This window comes from Pseudophryne corroboree, chromosome 9 (assembly GCF_028390025.1).
Source record: "Pseudophryne corroboree isolate aPseCor3 chromosome 9, aPseCor3.hap2, whole genome shotgun sequence".
Lineage (NCBI taxonomy): Eukaryota > Metazoa > Chordata > Amphibia > Anura > Myobatrachidae > Pseudophryne > Pseudophryne corroboree.
The window spans coordinates 371,078,783-371,093,987 of NC_086452.1; the positions used below are offsets into that span (position 1 = coordinate 371,078,783).

Consider the following 15,205-nt stretch of genomic DNA (forward strand, 5'->3'; position numbering starts at 1 on the left):
TGAAAAAACTGTTACCGAAATCTACATTTGACCCACAATCAACAAATGCCTCTATCCGTACGTATATGCGGTTGGTGGAGCAGGAATGTGATCCATTGGTTAACAAGCCCCCCCCTATTCGGGACAATCTTACTAGAGGCCAGAGAGAGGCATTGTCAAAGTTGGCAGCAAATAAAGATCTTGTATTTAGACCTGCGGACAAGGGGGGTGCCTTAGTTATCCAAAATCTTAAGGATTACAAAGAAGAGATTTCATCTCAGCTTAGTGACAGTGAGACCTATTGTCGCCTAACAGGTGACCCTACGGGACAATTCACTAAGGAGCTTACTGAATGTCTTAATTCTGCTGTTATAGCTGGTCAGATTTCCTCTGATGTAAAAGATGCCCTCATTCCTCAGCACCCTGTGGTGCCATTATTGTATACCACGCCCAAAATACACAAGCGGTTGGATAAACCCCCTGGTCGACCCATTATATCGGCTAGGGGGTCGTTATTTCAACCGGTGTCTATTTTTTTAGATGAAATCTTCCAGCCATATATTCAAAAGATGCCCAGATATTTACTGGACACGAGTACGTTATTGAGACGTCTTGAGGCTCTACCATTGTTACCTATGGATACAGTGCTCTGCACTATTGACGTGCAGAGCCTGTATACAGTCATCCCTCATGAAGGGGGCTTAGCAGCAGTTGATGCATTTTTGCATTCTCTATCAGATTATGAGGGGCCAGACATCTCCCTGTGCCTTAGATTATTGGAGATGACCTTATTGAAAAATTACTTTTTGTATGACGGTAAATATTACCTGCAGCGTCGTGGGTGTGCGATGGGGTCCAGTGTGGCCCCGTCGTACTCCAATATCTATATGTTTGGGATAGAGGATGAAATATTTTTTATTAATGCAGAAATATCCAATAAGATCCTATTTTTTTGCAGGTATATAGATGACCTGTTGGTCATCTGGCAGGGTTCTAAAGAATCTTTGATTGCCATTATAGATGACCAAAATTCCAATGAGCATCCTATTAAATTTACATATTCTATTGATTCTAATACCATCCAATTTTTGGATGTTCAACTGACTATAGATAAAGGTAAAATCACTACATCATTGTACTCTAAGCCCACTGACCGCAATAATTACCTTCACTTTTCAAGTAGCCATCCATTGCCTCTGAAACGGGGGCTACCTTATTCTCAATTCTTGCGGGCTAAACGGATCACATCTGATCCAGAATTAGCTATACATCATATTGACAATATGTCCCAAAAATTTCTGGAGCGAGGATATGACCCCCTGTTATTAAATCAGGCTAAAACTAAAGTTATGGCATTAGATCGCCAACAGCTATTAAATCATCATAAAGATAAGGATAATGACAGCATTCTACCCTGGGTTAATGGTTTCCATTCAGCTAGCAATTCTATTAAGAGGTCAGCTAAAAAACATTGGCACTTGATCCAATCGGATCCAGATTTGCCGCTTACACATACTAAACTAATGCCATGTTACCAACGACCAAGAAACCTACGGGATATATTAGTGAAATCGGATATTTATGATCCAGCACAACAAACCATGGCATTTGCGGGTAGAAAAGGGTGTTACAAGTGTACCTGTACCACTTGCCAGTATCTTATTTCTGGTAGTACCTTCCAGCATCCGCATACTGGTAGAACGTACCAGATCAGACACCGTTTGACATGTAGTTCCAGGTTTGTCGTCTATCAACTTTTGTGCCCCTGTGGCCTGTCATACATAGGTAAAACGGAGAGGGCATTTAAGGAGCGTATGACAGCCCACAGGTCAGCCATTAAAGCTGCCATAACTTCTGGTAAAAGCGATCAGCCTGTGGCTCGGCATTTTGCCAAAGCCCGACATACATTGACCTCCTTGAAGTACAGGATGATCGATCAGGTTCAGCCCTCTCTTCGAGGGGGGAATAGAGGGTTAAAATTGTTGCAACTAGAGGTCCAATGGATCCAGCGGCTAGATACTATGGCACCTCGTGGACTAAATGAACATCTGGGTTTGAGCTGTTTGGTTTAGGACCCTGGGGTATCTAGTACGAGTCTGCCATTTAACATTATGCATTATGTAGTTATAGATATGTATTATATGCACCTAGATAGGTTTTAACACATGAATTCAAAACTTGGGCCATTAGTATGATGATTAGTTATGATAGGCCTGTACCTGTGTAATTGCTAATTGTAAGTAGGCTTATGTTATGATACATGTTTTTCTATGTAGCTTATGCTTGTTGTCATGTTGCCTTGGTGATGGGAGCACTATGATGATGTCAGTGACGCCTGCGTTCGCGCACCTGAGCGGGCTGCAATCCCGCCTCCGGATCAATGGCGCCAGTCACAGGGGTGAGATCACTATTTAGGTGAGTGTCTTTTTATGTGTGTTTGTTAAGCATGAAGACGATGTGTTAAACATTGAAACGTTGCTTTCATTTACTGCCTGAGTCTCGTTACTTCAAGTCGCCTGGAGTGCCGCACATTCATTTGTATCTATATCTATATATATATATATATATATATATATATATATATATATATATATATATATATATCTCTATCTATATATCTATATATCTATATCTATATCTATATCTATATCTATATATATATATATATATATATATATATATATATATATATATATATATGGAAAAGGGTGTAGACCTAATAATGCGCTTTGTGAAAGCTCCAAACCTAAATGACGTACTCCCTGTTAGATAGAGTACATAAAGAGGATACCAATACAAAATGTCAAAAGGGAGCTAGAAATGTTGTGTACATACAATATCCTTCCAGATTATGACCGCAAAGTGATAAAAACAATAGATTTTATTCACATATTCACCAAGTACATCATACTTTTAGTGAACGGAGATTATTACATGAAAATCCAATGGTAAATATAATAAAAATACAGTTTACAATGTTATTGCAGACATAACAGACAATGTATCCCATCAAATGGTGTATTATACAGGATGTCTGATGTTTTCACAAGAAACACTACCCGACGCGTTTCGTCCCAAGGACTTCATCAGGGGTTCATGTCTATTTGATAGATATGAATCAAATAAGAAAATTATTAAAAATTATTTTTCCAATATACCATGTTGATCATAATCTGAAAATAGTGTTTGATACATACCAATCAAAGTAGGGGCCAAAAACCGATTTTTACGGTATAATTAGTCCCACAATCAATTTCTGAAAGAACCATATCATAATGAAAATTAATTAATTAATTGCATAATAAGGGTAATTAAATAATCCACTACTATAAAGGAGGGGGGGTGGTACATGAAATTTAAATGGATCTATATAGATGGATTAATATAGATGGATTAAATAGATCTCGTTAATATTCATGGAAACAATCATATATGGACATAATCAACTTAATAGTGATGTATAATTGCAAAAATACAGATGCTAGAATTTATAGAGTTGATAAAAGACCATATATAATGGTCATATATTGTTACCAGTATATACAATAATAACATTAATGGAGAATTTCCATACAATTGTGCCTCATATAACTACAGAATACTTGCAAATAGTCCAAACTGGTATTTAAATATTAATAAGTACATACCAAAAAAGGATTTAAAATCAAATGATCACGCTGAATGTATCAATTTTCACCACGGGTCCAGCCTATAATATATATATATATATATATATATATATATATATCTCAATTTTATCCGTCAATTAATCCCCTATACAGATGGGGGATAATTCGCTCCAAAAAAGGGGCCAGAAAAATAATTGATTGTACATACCCTCATATGAGTGCAAACTGTAGGATTATGCTGTTGTGGTCTCTATTAGCTATAACCACCTTTACAATGTTCAGCCTATGAAACAATTGATGATAATCATGTGCTATTTTCCAAATGAATCCCAGGCTCACATGTTACAATGGAGCTGCATTTGCATCAATTTATATGACAGAGAATGATTCATTATTAGATTACATTGAATAACAAAATGGGACCTTAAACATATACAGATTCTCATAATCTATCTCAATTATAACATGATGACAAACATAGTTAATATGAACCAACATTTATGTGTCAACTCAGCCCTCCAGTGTATAGATTCTCACTAAAGAATACTGTTACAGAGAACAGAAACATTGTAACTTACTTTGAATAGTAGCAGCCTCTCCTGAACAGCAGTGTAACATCATGCTGGGCAGGGGGGTTTAAGTACTCTCAGCCTGATATATTCACTTCCTGTATGTGTGAAGCTTGTTAGTGCCTAATTGCCTCTTTCTGCTTTGTTTTTCATTGATTCATTAGAATCTGTGACTAGGTCTCTTTATTAACAAGTGCCCAGGAATCTTAATTTTTATTAAATGTTGTTTTTTATTAAATGTTGTTTTTTAGCCGCAGTGGACGCATTCGTTGTCTATGCGTTCCACTGCGGTCTCCGGCGTGCGTTCCATTGCCCTCGCTTCCGCTTTGTCTAGCGGAAGTGATAAGGTAATGAGAACGGTTGGGTGCATCTGTAGTGACAAACCTAAACCGTGTATATATTTAACATTACCTCATTTACACTATGTAAACTCTACCTATTAGGTGCATATGGTTTATTAATTATATTATTCCAAATCAGAGTGGACGCATTCATTATCCATGCGTTTCACTGTGATCCCGGCCTGCGTTCCATTGCCTCCGCTTCCGGAAAAACGCCATGAAGATATGGTGGCACATAAAATTTATTGTGGCTACGGTGATCAATGTTTTAATTGAACCCTTTATATTTCTATGAAGATTTCTTGTCAGTGTTAGTGCTGATGTGCATTTTATTTGCGCTACATACAGAAAGAATGCGCATTAATAAAGTGACCGTGAATAGTTAATACTGATTTAATGATTATCCTTGCAAACCCTGTGATTAAACTTATAACCTACCTAATTGATTGGCATTATTATGTCTAAATTTGAGACCACATGATTTAGTGTTAAGGTCAATTGACTGTTAATTGACATAAGGCTTACTTAATTTACCTACTAATTACTCCTAAATGTGCCCATTAATAATCCTACTGGTGTTTCCCTTAATGTGATATATTAATAATATATTAATAATATTAGATACCTTGAAAAACTCACATTAATCTGGTTTATCCAATTTAATTATGATCATTTTAATATAATTTAATTATTAACCATTATAAGAGACTAAAGTTAATGAGTTTAAATATAAATCCTACCCAATTGATTATATCTATTGTGATACTGAAATCTATGTTAATTCTTCCCAGTGCTGTTTAATTCAGTGCTGATTACAAGAAATCCAATCCACTTGACTAAATTAACCTACTGCTCGATTATAACATGATATACCAATCAATAACATATTCTGACTGGTTGAGCTGGTTACAACAATAAATGTCCGTTCATTCACATAAAAACATAGCATTACAGCACTTTTTACAAAAAAGAGACAATATCGCATCCTTCATTATGTCCATTAGGGGTTAGAGTGTCTAAAGTATAGATCCAGAATGTTTCTTTTTTAGATAATGTAAGATCTCTACTTCCCCCCTTTTGGTCTACCTGAATGTGCTCTAAAATAGTAAACGAAAAGTTGTTCTTGTCAATTTTTGACCCATGTTTGTCCCTATAGTGCCTAGGTAAACTATGTGTACATACTTTATTTTTTATATTTCTAATATGCTCTTGCACTCTGATTTTTACCTGTCTTTTTGTTTTTCCTATATAAGATAATTTGCAACTGCAGGTGATCCTATAAATCACATACTCAGTATTGCAGTTTGCCAATTGATTGAGCTTGTATGTGCGACCTGTATGCATCACACAGCTAAAGGGTTTTCTTTCCATATAGTCGCAACAGATGCATTTAGAACAGGGAAAGCAGCCTTTGGAGGCAATAAAATTACCCGGGTTGGGGACAGTCGTCTTTCCTGTAACCACTTTACTGGGTGCTATGATGTTTTTCAAGTTATTGGCTCTACGAAATATCAATTCAGGTTTAGTCGGTAGTTCAGGACCCAGGATAGGGTCATTTTTTAAAATCCCCCAATGTTTCTCCAATATCTTTCTTATACTGTAATTCTCACAGTTGTACTGGGTAATGAAAGGTCTAGAGTGTTGGTATTTACCACCTTCAGACTTTATCTTGGGAACTAACATTGTTTCCCTTTCTCTATTCCCAGCTTTGATCTTAGCTGTATCAATCAGTTCTTTACTATAACCTCGTTCTAAGAATCTTTCTGTTAGGATAGATGCTTGTTCCCAATAGTCCTCTAAGTTGGTACAATTCCTTCTGATGCGTAAAAATTGTGCATAAGGTACTCCTTCTTTCCATCTTGTTAGATGGCAGCTGGTCTGAGGGATATAGCTGTTGGCATCAACCTCATTCATTTGTATCTATATATATATATATATATATATATATATATATATATATATACAAACCAGAGTGCCCGGCTCTCCCATTAAGACCGCGTTACTGCGCCGGGTGCCTCCACAAATAATAGTCACATAAAGTCCAAAGGTGCTGCACTCCTAGCGGCTTGAATAAAGGATAACAGCAGGGCATTCGTGTAGACGCTTCAGTGCCTTTAATGCAGCAAAAAAGACCTAATGACAATGCCGCAATAAAGGTATTGAAACGCCTATGCGCACGCCCTGCTGCGTGTAGACAACTAGGAGTTGCCGCACCTAGGCTTGCTGCACCTTTGGAGTTTATATTGCCCCACCAATTACGTTTTTTTCACCCACTGCCCCACCAATTATATTTCCACTGTGCCACCAACGTTCAATATATATATATATACACTGCTCAAAAAAATAAAGGGAACACTAAAATAACACATCCTAGATCTGAATGAATGAAATATTCTTATTAAATACTTTGTTCTTTACATAGTTGAATGTGCTGACAACAAAATCACACAAAAATTATCAATGGAAATCAAATTTATTAACCCATGGAGGTCTGGATTTGGAGTCACCCTCAAAATTAAAGTGGAAAAACACACTACAGGCTGATCCAACTTTGATGTAATGTCCTTAAAACAAGTCAAAATGAGGCTCAGTAGTGTGTGTGGCCTCCACGTGCCTGTATGACCACCCTACAACCCACACAAGTGGCTCAGGTAGTGCAGTTCATCCAGGATGGCACATCAATGCGAGCTGTGGCAAGAAGGTTTGCTGTGTCTGTCAGCGTAGTGTCCAGAGCATGGAAGGCCAGTACATCAGGAGACATTGAGGGGGCCGTAGGAGGGCAACAACCCAGCAGCAGGACCGCTACCTCCGCCTTTGTGCAAGGAGGAACAGGAGGAGCACTGCCAGAGCCCTGCAAAATGATCTCCAGCAAGCCACAAATGTGCATGTGTCTACTCAAACGATCAGAAACAGACTCCATGAGGGTGGTAGGAGGGCCCAACGTCCACAGGTGGGGATTGTGCTTACAGCCCAACACCGTGCAGGACGTTTGGCTATTGCCAGAGAACACCAAGATTGGCAAATTCGCCACTGGCGCCCTGTGCTCTTTTACAGATGAAAGCAGGTTCTCACTGAGCACATGTGACAGACGTGACAGAGTCTGGGGTCGCCAAGGAGAACGTTCTGCTGCCTGCAACATTCTCCAGCATGACCGATTTGGCAGTGGGTCAGTAATGGTGTGGGGTGACATTTCTTTGGGGGGCCGCACAGCCCTCCATGTGCTCGCCAGAGGTAGCCTGACTGCCATTAGGTACCGAGATGAGATCCTCAGACCCCTTGTGAGACCATATGCTGGTGGGGTTGGCCCTGGGTTCCTCCTAATGCAAGACAATGCTAAACCTCATGTGGCTGGAGTGTGTCAGCAGTTCCTGCAAGACGAAGGCATTGATGCTATGGACTGGCCCGCCCGTTCCCCAGACCTGAATCCAATTGAGCACATCTGGGACATCATGTCTCGCTCCATCCACCAATGCCACGTTGCACCACAGACTGTCCAGGAGTTGGCGGATGCTTTAGTCCAGGTCTGGGAGGAGATCCCTGAGGAGACCATCTGGCACCTCATCAGGAGCATGCCCAGGCATTGTAGGGAGGTCATACAGGCACGAGGAGGCCACACACACTACTGAGCCTCATTTTGACTTGTTTTAAGGACATTACATCAAAGTTGGATCAGCCTGTAGTGTGTTTTTCCACTTTAATTTTGAGGGTGACTCCAAATCCAGACCTCCATGGGTTAATAAATTTGATTTCCGTTGATAATTTTTGTGTGATTTTGTTGTCAGCACATTCAATATGTAAAGAACAAAGTATTTAATAAGAATATTTAATTCATTCAGATCTAGGATGTTATTTTAGCGTTCCCTTTATTTTTTTGAGCAGTGTATATATATATATATATATATATATCCACATCTCCTGATGTACTGACCTGTTTCCTGGTAGCGACTCCATGCTCTGGACACTACGCTGACAGACACAGCAAACCTTCTTGCCACAGCTCGCATTGATGTGCCATCCTGGATGAGCTGCACTACCTGAGCCATTTGTGTGGGTTGTAGACTCTGCCTCATGCTACCACTAGAGTGAAAGCACCGCCAGCTTTCAAAAGTGACCAAATCATCAGCCAGAAAGCATAGGAGCTGAGCAGTGGTCTGTGGTCACCACCTGCACAACAACTCCTTTATTGGGGGTGTCTTGCTAATTGCCTATAATTTCCACCTGTTGTCTATTCCATTTGCACAACAGCATGTGAAATTGATTGTCAATCAGTGTTGCTTCCTAAGTGGAAAGTTTGATTTCACAGAAGTGTGATTGACTTGGAGTTACATTGTGTTGTTTAAGTGTTCCCTTTATTTTTTTGAGCAGTATATATATTTTTATATGTAATATATAGAACCCATTATAATTAATTTTTAATTAGGTTGGTGGGGCAGTGGGTGCATTGGTGGGACAGTGGACAGAGACGCTGAGCGGTCAGTGTCTCCCCTCCAGCGGCTCCCGTCAGCAACACAGCTACAATGAAGCCGCTGGTGAGGAGGGAGCCGCTGAAGGGGAGACGCTGAGCTGTCAGCGGCTACGATAGAATGAAGCTGCTGGCGGGGAGGGAGCCACCTGTGGGAGGTGAGCAGTGTCACATTGTGGACATCGCTCATTGCGGCGCCGTACACACATGCCGTGATGAGCGATGTCACAAGTGACATTGCTCACATTGCGCATGCTGCCAGGGCGACCGCCAACCTGCAATCAATGAGCGCGGGTGTGCGCATCATTGATTACAGGACCATACACACTAAACGATGTGAACGATATATCGTTCACAATCGTCTGTATCGGCCATATTGGTCAAAAAAATCGTCTAGTGTGTATGGCCCTTAAGTAACTCAATTTTACTCCATGTTAAATTGCAGTTTATTATAATTGTTCTGATTGCTAGTGTTCTTAGGGGGTGATTCAGACCTGATCGCTGTGCTGCAATCTTTGCTGTCCTGCGTTTGGATAGTCGCCACCTCAAGGGGGAGTGTAAATTCGCCGTGCAAGTGTGCGATCCCATGCGTACACCGAGCTGCAAAAATGCAATGTGTAGTCTCTGCACCGCCCAGGACTTACTCCTACAGTACAATCAGAAGAGGCTGATCGGGCCGGAGCTGACGTCAGACACCCTCCCTGAAAACGCTTGGGCACGCCTGCATTTTTCGGGACACTCCCAATAAACGCTCAGTTACCACCCACAAATGGCGGCCTCCTGTCACTCACTTTGCCGCGCCAGAGCGATTGGATTTTTTGCACCATCCTGACGCTGATCGGCGATGCCCTATGTTGTTGTCTGATGCATGTGCGCATTGCGGTGCATATGCAGTTATGACCTGATCGCTCGCTCTGTGAAAACGCACAGCAGTGATCAGGACTGAATCACCTCCTTAGTGTTTAGAGTGTGCGCCTGCATCTTCTCTTATTATGTGTGGCACTACAAGTCTCAATATAGTAGCACCTCTTAGAATGAGGGTGTGCAGTGCAGACGCCACACACACACACACACACACACACACACACACACACACACACACACACACACATTTCTTGTACCATTTTGTCAAAATGGCCCAAAAAAATAATTAAGGTCAGAAATTTGTAATATCGGATGATTAAAAAAAAGTGCACAGAAATGTAAGAAAGTCCAACAGGTTCCATCATCATTTAAGCTTGTTTGACCATTTTTCGAGCTGGTTTAGCTTGAATACTTTTAAGCATATACTGATAACGTCAATGATTTTTTATTGTGAATGTCATACATAGTTCACAGTTTAAATTAAAGAATCTTAAAATAATTGAATGTAAATTTTTTTATTTAAGTAGGATTAAAATATTTAAAACCACCTACGTTTAATGCAAGCTATGAACACAAACTGCAAACTCAGGGTCTAATTCACAGATCTATGAAAACAGTTTCCAGACATCTCTGATGTTAGGTGATGTGCGTGCGCACAGATCTGTACTGCACATGTGCAGATGTTTCTATGACGACGGTCACAGTGCCCTTTAAGTTGCAGCATGATTAACATGATGCGGCTGTTTGCAGGCAGGGAAGGGGCAGTGACAGCCAGCATTTCAGAAAATGGGGTGTCAGCCCTGTTTTCTGGGTGTGCCAAGGTCAGTTGCTGCGTCCTTGGACACAGTTTCACTGGTACCACAGTGTGAAAAAATCTTCCATCCTGGGGAACCAGAGGGGTTACTCAGATGGCCAATGTTCTTGCACTCTCCGGACGCAGCAGCGGATCATAGCAGGCCACATTTATTTACACAAGACACCTCCTGCAGTGTTAGCGTATTACTGCACAGCTGCTGCGTACAAAGTCACAGCAGCTGTGCAATACCGTCCATCTCTGATTCAGGCCCTGAAGCCACCCATTTCAAGCCACAAATAGAATCTGGACCAGTTGATCATTGTAGTGTGAGCATTATTGGTGTCTATCAAATTGGTCAAATCTGAACTGATTCCAAACCAGGGCCAAATTTTCCAGCTCCTTTTCGTAAATGACCTTTAGTGATTTTAAATAATGGAATCAGAGCTCATAGGATTTTATACATACTTAAACATATACAGTAGGGGTCGGGGGTGTTCAAGTGTAATCTCTCTCGGTCTCCCGTCTAAAGTGACGGGAGATCACGGGGGTGATATTCACTTGATGTCCCCTATTGCGCTGAGCGCCCATTAGAGTCGGGTTTAACACGTAAAGCGGCTCTGTTGGACGCCATCTAGTGGTTGCCGGGCAGAAATACATTTGAATCTCACCCAAATTGTTTATTTTAGCAACAGAAACCTTTTTCCATTCAATTAAGCATTTAAAATTGAAATAGGGTTATTGTACAATATTTACAGTTCTTAGCTAACAGCTTAAACCAAAGCATTTTATTGCTACTTTGAGTAGTTTAGTGTTTTGGGGTTTTATCTTTTGGGTCTCTTGAGTGACAGTTTGAGAGCAGCATCTTAAAAGTTTGTACTATATCCCTAAAACTCTTATAACGAACAATTAAAATACACTCATGTTGATGAATTTATCTGACAATTATTTGATAGTGTTTGAATTTGAAAACCCCCCACAGTGAATACTTATACAATTTCACAACAAAAGAGGCCAAACAAAGGCACAAAATCTGTTTAAAACCATACTCACAAGCTATTTAAAGTGTAGTCACCAATGTAAAAGGAACATGCTTTTATAGATGACTGCTTATTTAACTCGCTAAAATAATTTTCTTTGTACTTCAGTGAACGGTGTGTTTTAACAGGATTCTAGAAACATAAAAAGGATTTTATTTGAAGCAAGTAACTCTTCCCTTCACCACCACACTCTCCCTATAAAACAAATATTGTCAGTGTACGAGACTTGGTTAGGAACAAGCCAGCTTTAAACCTGCCAAGTGCTTGTAATGAAAGGGACTATTCTTTTTATCACTGAATTCCAGTTTGATGCGACCGCAGATTGCATTAAAGCCTCCTGGAGTTCCCTGAATAGTACCATACCATAATTGTTGAAGAGGATGTTCGTGGCATCTCTTGAACCTGTGCTGTGAAAATTGCGTTTTATTTTTTGTTATTAACATCATTCAGTTTATATACTATACCCAGTTCCAGCTCTTTGTCTACTCCTGGTTCTTTTCTCCCAAATCATTGGGGGTAATTCCAAGTTGATCGCAGCAGGAATTTTTTTAGCAATTGGGCAAAACCATGTGCAGTGCAGGGGGGGGGCAGATATAACATTTGCAGAGAGAGTTATATTTGGGTGGGTTATTTTGTTTCTGTGCAGGGTAAATACTGGCTGCTTTATTTTTACACTGCAATTTAGATTTCAGATTGAACACACACCACCCAAATCTAAATCTCTGCACATGTTAAATCTGCCTCCCCTGCAGTGCACATGGTTTTGCCCAACTGCTAAAAAATTTCCTGCTGCGATCAACTTGGAATTACCCCCATTATTCTTAACATTGATGCACGGAATCACCAGAGTGTTTTACCAGCTGCAATTAATGGTAACTTATTTCTAACACAGATTTGAATAAGAATGCCTTTATAGATAGGCTTTCACTCCCAGGATTCATTGACTCCATCACTGTAAAAAAGTATCAAATGACCAGCATTTGTATATATCTTTTCCTGTTGTGTACTGTATGCAGGGTCGGCACTACCATTAGGCAGCTTGAGGCAGATGCCTAGGGCACCAGCATTTGGGGCACCACTGAGTCTGTGATCACAAAATGAAGGATGGTTTGTCTTTTTTTGGGGGGGGGGGGGGGGGGGGGCTGAAGTTTTGCCTAGGGTGCCAATAAACCTTGCACCGGCCCTGACTGTAGGTGTTTGTTTACTACTTACTGGATGTGAAATTAATACTGCTTACCAGATATGAAATAAAATAGACAATAATAAACAGTAATACAGATGATTGGGATCAGATCCTGTGTTAGTCCTGCAGTTTTAAGTAAACCATGGCACACCATGAGCACCTATGTAGCTGGACGCCACTTTGAATTGTGCCGAGATTGGTGCCAAAGAATCAGCTATATTTATCTGTTGGCAGGGTATGCCGTCAGCATACCGAGAGTTAGGATCCCGGCTGTCACAATACCGACGCTGGGATCCCGACAGGGCCACCATGCCACCGCAGGTATACCGGTGAGGTAGGTGATTCCCCCTCTATGGGAGTATATGACCTGTGGCGAGTCCGCATCGTGTCCTGCGCAGCAAGCCCGCATGGGGCTTCTTTGCGCTCGCCCCCCTGTTGGCATTCCACTGCTCGGGGTGCTGATGTCAGGAACCTGATGTACGGCATCCCGGGCGGCAGGATCTCATACCGATCCCTTTTGCAGACCATCACTATCTCAGTTTGTTGCACATTAGATGACAGTATGACTGTTATGACCATTTATATATAATGGATGCATTGTAAAATGAGTAGTATTCCTGATGAGTATACATGAATTCTTGTTTCTACCATCTAAACGCAGGTAAAAAAATATATATTATTCACCCAAGTAGAAGTAAAGACAACTATACAATGCTACATTTCGCATGTTCTTGTATGAGAAACATTGTAATATAAAGGTATCGTACACGTTTCATGTGTCTATGTAGCCAGACACCAATTCTGTCTGCATGGGATCCCTGCAAGATGGCCTTTCTAATAAACAGAAAGTTGCACTATTTACTGATTACACAAATTACACAGATTCTGTGGTGGCTTAAAACCAGGTGAAATGAAGGCTTGAAGTCAGCTAGCCAAATAATCTGTGTAATTCATGAGTGTCCTGGTGTAAGGATATATAAGAAGAATGACTATGGGCCTAATTCAGACCTGATCGCAGCAGCAAATTTGTTAGCAAATGCATACCTCGCAACTGTCCCGATTATCGCGGGACAGTCCCGTTTTTTGGGTCTGTCCCGCTCTCCCTCCCGTGGGCCGCAGTGTCCCGCGGTGGGAGGGGGGGACAGTTGGGAGGCTCCTTATCACTGGCTGCTCAGTTCAGAGCAGAGCAGCAGTGAATATGCGCACAACGTCTATTCCGGTGAGGCAGAGGGACTGGGGGCATGGCCAGCAGCTCACAGTGCGATGGCCGTGCCCCCACTGTGACGGAAATTGCAGGTGTGGCTCGCGAACGCGTCATTCACGTGAGACCAAGCCCCTTTCCAGTAGGCCACGCCCCCTTTTTGGCACCGCGTGGCTTTGCCGCTCACAGGAGTCCTGACTTCAATAATCCAAATGTTAGGAGGTATGGCAAATGGACAAAACCATGGGCCTAATTCAGACTTGATCGTAGCCGTGCAAAATTTTGCACGGCTACGATCAGTTTCTCAGACATGCGGGGGGACACCCAGCACAGGGCTAGTCTGCCCTGCATGTCTGGCTCTACTCCGCTGCACAAGTACAGCGATGCTTTTGTACTTGACGAGTAGCTCCCTACCAGCGCAGCTCCTGCACACTGGCATGGAGCTACTCGTCACTGTTCGGGTTGCATCGGCTGCGTGTGACACAGCTGCCGCGGCCCGCGGCCCGCCTCCCGCACGGTCCGGGCACGCCTGGGTTGTCCGGACCGTGCCCCTAAAATGGCGGCCAAACACCACCGGCCCACCCCTTTCTGCCCAGCGACTGCCTCTGCCTGTCAATCAGTCAGAGGCGATCGCAGGGCTGAGATGGCCATCGGCCGTCTGGCATGCGCCGGCGCACTGTAGTGCATGCGCAGTCCAGACCTGATCGGCTGCTGTGCGAAAAAGCACAGCAGTGATCAGGTCTGAATTAGGCCCCACGTGCACTGCAGAGAAGTTAGATTTTGGTGGGTTATATTGTTTCTGTACAGGGTAACTACTGGCTGCAATTTACATTTCAGTTTGAACACACTCCACCCAAATCTAACTCTATCTACAGATGTTATATTTGCCCCCCCCCCCCCCCCTCCAGCAGTGCGCATGGTTTTGCCCACTACCATCCGGAGGGCGCCGCACCAGGGCAAGATCCGCCACTGTGCCCCCCGCAGTGCCCTGCTGTGCCCCCCCGCTTTGAAGGGAACCAGACGCGTAGCGTCTAGTTTCCCTTCATTGAGAGGACCTTAGTTGTGCGGTGCGCGATGACGTCATCGCGCACCGCACGGCAAAGGTCCTCTCCATGAAGGGAAACTAGACGCTACGGTCTAGTTT

General features: G+C 42.1%; 1 long non-coding RNA gene across 1 annotated transcript; it reads right to left on the reverse strand.

Annotated features, from left to right (window-relative positions):
- Positions 1–2,842: 2,842 nt before the first annotated feature.
- Positions 2,843–4,275, reverse strand: LOC134957047 (uncharacterized). The gene is made up of 3 exons (XR_010186411.1): positions 4,187–4,275; positions 3,177–3,235; positions 2,843–3,079 (listed from the first exon to the last, which is right to left on the reverse strand). It is a non-coding gene; the product is annotated as an uncharacterized LOC134957047 (long non-coding RNA).
- Between the last annotated feature and the right edge of the window lie 10,930 nt (positions 4,276–15,205).